Raw genomic sequence first — 9047 nt, 5'->3', positions numbered from 1 at the left:
TATTTTTATCTATACTAAATGCATTGCCTATAAGAAGTATGTTACAGATTTTAGCGTTTTTGAAGTAGAACATCCATAACTCTTGTCCACTCTGATTTTTAATGTAATTAATTTCTTCTTATCCAGGATATCCCTTATCTCTCCATTATAATCCAAAGTGGCGATCATACTACAAGATGATTTTCATGGAGGAAACAATTCAAGGCAGAATAAACAATAAAAAGAGAGAATTCCTGTGGCAGGAAGAATGTGACAAGGAATCATGGGAGTTGTAGTTTTCTTATGTTTAAATACAGCGCTTAAACATGTCACATGATCTTTCAGCCAATGACAATCAAGTATTGATTGAGCATGCGTGAGAACCCAGAGAACTACAACTCCCGTGATTCCTTGTCACGTTCTTCCTGCCACAAATTCTCTTAGGTACAACTGTATTCCAGTTATTAAAAAACCCCACTCTTTTGGCTGTAATAAACAGGGACCTAATTTTACATCAAAATAACATCTACAGGAAATTTCTTTTTCTATTTTCCTTAGACATACTCATTCTCTTCCTACTCATGTAGACAATAGAAAAACTTTGTTGAATATGACACCTCACTTGTAAGTACTCTCTTTTCCCAGATCCTTTTGGCCAACAGACTGTATTCTGTATTAAACTTCAGTCAGTTGTCTAGACTCGGCTTTCTTTGACATATGTTTTTTTAAATGGTCAACAGTTCTTTTAGTCTCAGCAGGAGATTGAAAATTTTGAGAAACTAGTGACATGTTAAGAAGAATTCCTGAGCAAACAGAAATTTCTGTGTGGAAAAGGTGAGTCATATTGAAAAATCCTATATTTAAAATGTATAATTTTGGTTATGAAGAAGAGTGTGGTGTTGGATGTTTTTTATCCTCACTGGCAGGAAGGCACAAGGGAATCCCTTAGCAGTTTATGCAAAGTTTCAGGCTATAGTTCCGTATTTGGGGAAGAAAAATATTCACATTTTATCTTTGCACTGAATGACATATTGGTCTGGTTTTTTAACACCAGCATGGATGTGGACTTCATTTTAAATGGAAACTTCTTATTGGTGTACTAAATGTGCAACTAGCATTTTAGAAATTACACATAATGGAGATTAAGTATTTTAAGCCTCTAAATCTTTATTTCACAAACAATCAAAATGAAGTAATAGGTCAGTTAAGTCACAGGAACTCCTCATAATAAAAGACTTTTAATATACTATTGGCTGAGATAATTCAACTGTTCAAAAATCAGGAAGTATACACAGCTGCTTTCTCCAGCAGTGCTTTGAGCATCTTTATCTTGATAAATTATATCATATCCTTAATTCAGGTTGAAAATAACAAAACAATTATCATATAATAATGTCAGCTTTGAAGATTAATAATTCCCAATAATTTTACAATATATGGCAGTTCTATGTTTCTAATAGAGAAAAATAAAACATTAACATATGCTAAAATTTTTATTTGCATTTGTAATTAGCACGAGAAAGTAGCATGTAAAATACCATCGTTGTGTAAGGACTTATAGATGAAAAGTATTCTAGAGGTAATTATTTAGTGATGACAACTACTAACTGAATAAATAATTTTTAATCCTAGGGTTTTGCAGAACTTTTGTCTCAAAGAGAAGGGATATGAACTAAACATAGTGCATGCAACTAAGCTCATGGTTTGAGAGTTCTCTTTCTCATTTAACCAAAGACAAATCTTGTGTGTTACTCTGCATTCAAACAAAACTTTGGATTATAACAAGAGAAATTTTAGAAAGGGGATTGAAAGAAATACAGCAAAGATATAAAAGGATGAAGAAATCATCAAAAGACAAAATATACTTCTCAAAATTCCACAACCTACCTCTCTAGAAGGAATGACTAGGATTGTTCAGGCTAGGATGAAGTTGATGGATAGAAAGTATGATGGAGAACAATAAAATCAATGTCTCTTTCATTTCTGACCCAAGGGTTTTCTGAGCCACACGTCACAGAATGTTCAGAGAAAATTCTGGAGCGAGGGGGAGATCACTCTTTGCTACCTGATCTTCACGCAGCATGTCCTGCTGGCCACTGTCAGGGATAGGGCTCTGGTATTGACCATCTGACTCATATGAGCCTGCTTCTACAGCTGCTTCGTTAAAGACATAGAAGCATCAGTATATTGTACATTAAAAATCATGGCATGAATATAAGTTACGAATCTCAGACACGGAGGAATAGCATGGGAAGAGATGCAATGTATCATATAACTCTAATGCTTCATCTGTATTCTTCAATAAAAATATTTTACCATTATCTTCAAGTCCCTTGGCATTTTATGTAAAAACCTCTTTATTACCAGTACTTCTATGAATTTAAAATGTCTAGTTTTCCTCTGAAGAATCTGTGAAGAATAAATATGTAGTATTATTTATACAAATTCATCATTAATTGTGTCCTATTCATACCCATCTTCCTCTGGGTGACTGGATGCAATAAAGTATTTGGTATATAAAAAACATAGTCCATACCAAAATAATCTACTTATACTGAGCAGGAACAGATGGCTGTAAAGAGTTATGAGTGGTCACACACTGCTTTGTGTGACATTAACCAACAAAATTGGTATTCCTCATAATGACTAGGGATGCTGCTGAATTGCTCATCACCATCTGTCAGGATGAGGGTTGACCAAGTAAGTGCAAAGCAATGAGAAATTTACTGCAGCTTTTCTTGTAAATCCAGTTATAGGTACATGTAATATACATGTATGTTGCCTCATGTAGGCAACAAATCCAAGAAATCACCACTGATTACCACTGGTGAAGCTTCCCTCCCCAGATCAAACAATATATTTTTTAATGTATCTTTTCTTCTTAATTGGCTCAAAAAAGATAACTTTGGGGATCGTGAAAGACTCTCTAATGCCCTGTGTCATCAGTTCCAAACTATCAGGAAAAATATATCTGAACAACTAGTACTGCAGTATTATTATCTGACCTCCTTCCTTCCCAAATGTGTTTAAGACTTTTTAAAAAAAATAATCAATGAAGTGACACAACAGAGTATGTGGAGAATTCCCTTATGTCAAAATCTGTTTTGAAAAGAGACTGTAGAAGTGTCATGTTGTCTTACATCTGACAATACTATAACATCTGGAATAATATTTTGCAAATGGAGTTAAAAAATAAAGAGTAATTTGTTTTCACAGCAGGCAGACATAATTTTTATTCAGAGCTTTAGAATTCCTGGTAAGTGGGTGTTGTACAAAGAAAAAAAAAAAGTAAACAGAAGCAATCACAGAGAGGTTAGCTTGAAATGTATTGTTTGCTTTTTCAATCATCTGGGTTTAAATTCAAACTCCACGAAGTGCTTTGGTCTTGAAATCAGCATGACTTGTGGGGCAGTGAGAGTAAAATAAATACAAACATAATATGCTCCAGGAAATGACTGCAGAGTATAATAGATTTCACTGTTCGGAAGTTTGTCTCAATATTCAGACAAAATATTCTTATCCTTTGTTTCATCCTGCTATTCCTATTACGAGTTCAACGTATGTAACTACAGATGATATTGCTTGTAATAAAATCATTCATCTCTGTAAAAATGTATCCCAAATTTTTGCCCTCAGGAAGCAATAGTGGATGGTCAAGTATTGTTTTAAGACAGTAAGTATTAGCAATTTTTTGGTCATTATTAGTCATCAGTTTGTGGGTATGAAACTTGGCATCTTTTTTCTGAACAAGAATTTTATATTTAAGAGATTTGTCTTCAGTTACATCAATCACCTTTGGCAGTATTTTGTAATGAATTGCATTTTTGGTGGAAAAGGAAATAGGGTGAAAATATTAGAAAGGAATAATTGAATGAGCCCATGCCGTTAATTAATTATTAATCAGAAGATGATGAAGTGACTTTCTAATATAAATCTCCACAATGAGGCTTCTGTTGAGTAAAGAGCAACTTTGCCTTTTATTACTTTAGGTCTATAAATCTAGTGATGTTGTCTCTGTAGTTAGCGTAAATCTGCTCTAATGAAGATGGTGAAGTGTCAAGCAATAAGCCCATTCTGTTTAACAGTCACCTACTAGTTATTTTCTTTATTAGCTGTTGTCAGTATTCATGGTATTGCAAGACATCAACACTGAGGACAGTTAGGATGAACATCTTTCATCTGGTCAAGATGTTTTTCACCAGCTCAGATTAAGGCTCATTTGCAAAGCTAAGCAAACAAACGTGCAACTTTTTAGCATAACCAAAACCTGTAGCAGAACTCCCATGCCCATCTCTACCCTCTGACAGCCACCTCCTCTTGGGACATGGGTGTACCCCACTCCTAATTTTGAGTTTGAAGCAAAGGTTCTGTTTCCTGTTCCTGGTATTATCTTCTCATTTTCAGTATGCCCTTGACTAATGCAGATATGCTGCATTTTCCTATTTTTTTCCGTTAGAACAGACTGAATACCACTTGCTTTTTGTGAGACCCAGTGACTACTCTAGATTTGTGAATCCTACCATCTTGGAAATATTTTCATATTACACTGAAGTAAAGCATTAACTACTGAGTAACTTCAAAAAGGAAAATCTAAGTGCAACTCTATTTCCAAACTTTATCCCATTTCCTATATGGTCATATTATGCCACTGTTGATTATATATTAGTTAATGTCTGCAAAGCCCATGAATATGAGGAAACATTTCTAGCTATAACTGTAAAGGTGTTGTCATTGCATGACTGTTTTTGCTGGCAAAGGTAAAACATTCTGTAATACCACTGAATAAACTCTGCTATATCATAGTATATATCATTTAAATGAGTTGGTATTTTGGTCTGTTGCCTCATAGCTGATCCTTAAATTTTGTGAGATTCAATACATTTATTTGCAAAATACTTATACACCGGAGAAATTCTGCTCTGTCGTTTTTAAAGAACTCCTTAGAATTGAAGAACTTCATAGATAATATAAGTACTAGACCATAAAATACTATAACTTCAGGAATTTAAATTCCTATTCACATGCCAAAGATTCATGCTAAGGCTTAAGGTAACTGAAGTTTATTGGGATTTAAATTTCCAACTTTCATTTCCTTAGGTGCCTAGAGACCTACTGGTCATGTCTAAAACTGTTTCAGTCTTGTTAGCATTCAGTACTTTGACAAGGACACTAAGTACTTATCTGTAGAGCTTAAGCAAAACATCCACCAAGAACACTGTGCAGATTAGGTCACAGAGAGAGCAAAATTAAACCAAGGATGGTGCCATGAAAGTCTTTCAGGTAACAACTAAACAGCATTTTCAGGATACAGAATATCTTGTTCTTTTCCATTTTCACTCTGTGATTTTTGATTTTTAGCTGAGAAACCCAAAAAACTAAGTACTTATAGCTGCTAGTAACTACTAATAGTTGAACTTATTTCACTTACACAGAGTAATTAAATATTGATTCAGCCAAAGACCATGAGAAACTGATTATATAACTGGTGAGTTCACATGCAGAGGTGAAGGGAAGCATAGCTTTCCCTTTCCAACATAAATAAGCAAATTATTAGTGGAAGAAGGAACTGGATGAGGATGAGTGCTTTAGTAAGTGCAATTAAATCAATATTTTCTTAGGCAAACTGGAACAATACCAAGTAGGCAGATTGAGGATCCCTCAGCTCATCTTCCTGATGATTAAAAGACTCTTTTGGGAGATATGGCTTCCAATCTGCATGGAGGAATAAAACATTTAACACGAGTCTCCCTGGACTGAAAGGAATGACATTAGGTATTTAATTACAAATTTGTGTTTAGTCTTGAAGGTGGGCTGGCACTTAAACTGTAGGGAAGTGAATGATTTATTCCCCTGTCCTCAGCATTATAAAGGGTTGCAAGCAATCCTTTAGCCAGTATGTTTGATTTTGTTAACTTGACAGAGGGCTATGAATCCCTTCTTTCACTTCAAAATAAAATTTGATTTTTGGACTTGATCATACAAGATTCACCCAGTTTCATAGAGCCAGTAAAAGTTCATTGTGCACACTGATGTCTCCTAGGTTACTGTCTTTATGTCAAGACTGTCTTTCATTTTGCCCTCTGAGAAAGATGGAAGTAACACAGATATGAAAGTCTAGGTAGAAAACTTCTGCAAATTTAGGTGAAAAGGTTGAGTTCATGATCCATTATTATTTGATTTTGAATGACTAAGCAATTTTACTCTAACACAGCATGTATTAATACATTTTCAGCAATCTGAAACTGAAATCCACTTAAAGTTATCTTTAGTAGTGCAGAATAAGAGGGTGACCAAATTCTTTCATTTAAAAAGGAAAGCGTTTCTTGTTTCTTGTGTAAATAAACTGTTAGGAAATCTCTTATATTTCCTACATATCTCATTGGTTTAACAAAATGATAAGTTGTTTCCTTCGGGTAGCCAGGCATAATGCAGGTCATCTTTTTATGTGTCTCCAAACTATTTTCCCTCTGTCTAAAAAACACATATTCAGATTGCTTATGACACAAGTCTACAGAAACTGAAAAAGTCAGTTTCATTTGTCTGAAAAGTCATGGGTTTAAGACCAAAGTTTTAACTTTTATTTCCTTACTTTCCTTAGTTCATTGTGGACTTCAAAATATCCTGACAAAATTGAACTAAACACACCTATTATTGTAAAATAACTGAACTGCCTAGTGTGAGATAGGATATTGTATTGAATCATTAAGGTACAGTAGTTACCTTTATCAGAAAACTTTACGATCATAAAGTTCTAGAAATGAAGAAGTAGGTTTATTGCAAATAGTAAGCTTGGGATGGAGGGTAAAAAAAGGCAAGGAACAACTATTTTCAAAGTATTATTGTCTTTTGCCTTTACTTTCCTCAGCTTGCCTCGTTGGCAAGCCCATCTTTTCCCCGTCTACAAGCACATTGCACAACATAAAGTTTATATGTCAGCAATGAACTTTTGGAAGCACAAAACTCTTGGAGAGCCTAGGACCATTAAAGTATTTAGCTGTGTTCCCTTATACCATACTATTTTTAAAACCAGTTATCAAAATGTCGCTGTTTCTGAACAAGCAATGACTTTGATAAGATTGGCATTTAAGTGATATAGAATTCTCCACAACAGAAGAAATATTCTGAAGGTTAAGGATAGTTTTCTTTTTGACTGAGCTTGTCACTTTGCTTTCATTTTGGATTTAAACACAGTAATATGTAGTAAATTAGAGCTGCTGTACTTTGAGATTAGGGTGGTACTAAAATTAGTTGAAAGCCTCCTTTGAGGCAAAGGAAAACATTAATCAAAATATTTTTAAATAATCTTAGTGGCAGTGGTGCATATTTTTGAAATCACAGTTTCACGTCTCGAATAGCAAAGGAGTGAGACACTGACAAAAGTAAAAATCAAAGAAAAATGTAAATGGGAGTATGACCATCAAACTGGACCATAGTGAAGACCAGAATCTGTAAACATAATGACCTCAACAAACCAATATTATTTAAAATGCAAAGAATATAGCTAAAATAAGAAGCTGCACTGTACCTAGATCTTATGATCTCTTCCCATACAGTTTTTTATTGTCTATTATAAATTAGAGCGTTCTTCTTCTTTTGGTCAGGACCTCTAAGTCTACATGGAAATTGTGTGATAGTGTAGGAGAGATATCAGATGAAGGCAAGTATTTGGTGGAAATTGAATATGCTATTTGTACCAATTGTAATCAGAATAAGTCCGATTACCTTACTTCAGGTAAGGTTTCTTGCCTACTTGCTTACTTGAGTCTTGTTTTATTCCCTTTAAATAATGTCAAATTTATTTTAGATGAAGAGCTGTTGCCAAATACTGTCATAATATAGTTATCTTAAAATTTAGAATTTCTGTTCTACTGGTATTTTGAAGTATAATGATGGTCCAAATTAGCATAAATTTGTATACTTAGCTAAATATTTGAAATTTACTTCTATATCTTTTTAAAATAACTCATATAGATAAAGAGAAGCATTTGGTTTCAAATTTTAAGATTTTCATAAATAATATATTAAATACAGAGAGGAGAAGTTGTTTCGAAGAAAAAAAAAAAATTAAAAACCTGAATTTCTCCCTCAGTAGAATTTCTACTGAATTGTCATATTTCTATGTAATGTTTGGATTTTTATGAATGTGTTCCAGATATTTGACCTGAAACACCTATGGTAAGTCTTTAAATATTTAGTGTCTTTTTTAAGCCCTAGTTCTTCATAGTCTGTAATCCAATGCAAATTTTAGCTATGGAAGAGAGAAACATCAAATTTGTACTTGAAATAAGGATTCTTTAGAGTTTTATATGTTGTATTTGAATATAATTCAGTCTGAAAAGAAATAAATATTCAATATTGTAGGTCTCCTACTTTCAAAATAAATTATTGGCAATTAAATTGAACCTGAATGGTGACTAATTCAATTGATGCAATTCTCTAGATATATCAGCTAAATGTAACTATTATACTTTAAAATTACTTAGAATTATTTTCTTCACTTGACAATGCTGTTTATATCTGTATTTATTACCCATAAAAACTGAAACTTGTAGTAATATTATTTTTTCTTTTACAGATAAAGAAATAGCATGCAAAAAAATTCTGAGTTTAAAAAACAATTTGAAACACTTTACAGAATGACAGTGTGAGATATTTTAAAGCATCAACCAGCTGAATCTGCAGGGGGTAAATTGTCCTTGAAAGATGCAAAGGCAGTTTAAAGGGGAATTTATAATCCCTCTCTTGGGTTTGACAATACTAATTTGTCTCAACTATTTTAGAAGTGCCCTGGCCACAGTGACACTTTCCTAGGTGAATTCTAATAAGATGGTACTGTCTCATTAAATGACATGACATTCAGCAGAGAAGAGTAACTTAAAAGCAATTGTCATGGAATATAATGTGATCTGATATTAATAAATGACAACTGCATGTAGTTGACGAGATCAGAATAATTATTCTGCAAACAAAACATAACACATTGTGTGTAAAGGCAATGCCATATTTCTAACTGATATATAGAACTGTACAGCATTGTTTTCTCACCTAGATTAGTGGTTTTCCACTAT

General features: G+C 33.4%; 1 long non-coding RNA gene across 1 annotated transcript; it reads left to right on the top strand.

The window, feature by feature from the left end:
- The first annotated feature begins 377 nt into the window (after positions 1–377).
- Positions 378–7715, top strand: LOC127474589 (uncharacterized). Its single transcript, XR_007905904.1, has 3 exons — positions 378–603; positions 720–813; positions 7581–7715. It is a non-coding gene; the product is annotated as an uncharacterized LOC127474589 (long non-coding RNA).
- The last annotated feature ends 1332 nt before the right edge of the window (positions 7716–9047 follow it).

The sequence above is a fragment of the Manacus candei genome, unplaced genomic scaffold, assembly GCF_025592945.1.
Source record: "Manacus candei isolate 608988 ecotype Guabito, Panama unplaced genomic scaffold, ASM2559294v1 h1tg000043l, whole genome shotgun sequence".
In the NCBI taxonomy this organism is placed as follows: Eukaryota; Metazoa; Chordata; class Aves; order Passeriformes; family Pipridae; genus Manacus; species Manacus candei.
This window is presented reverse-complemented; position numbering and strand designations above follow the sequence as displayed.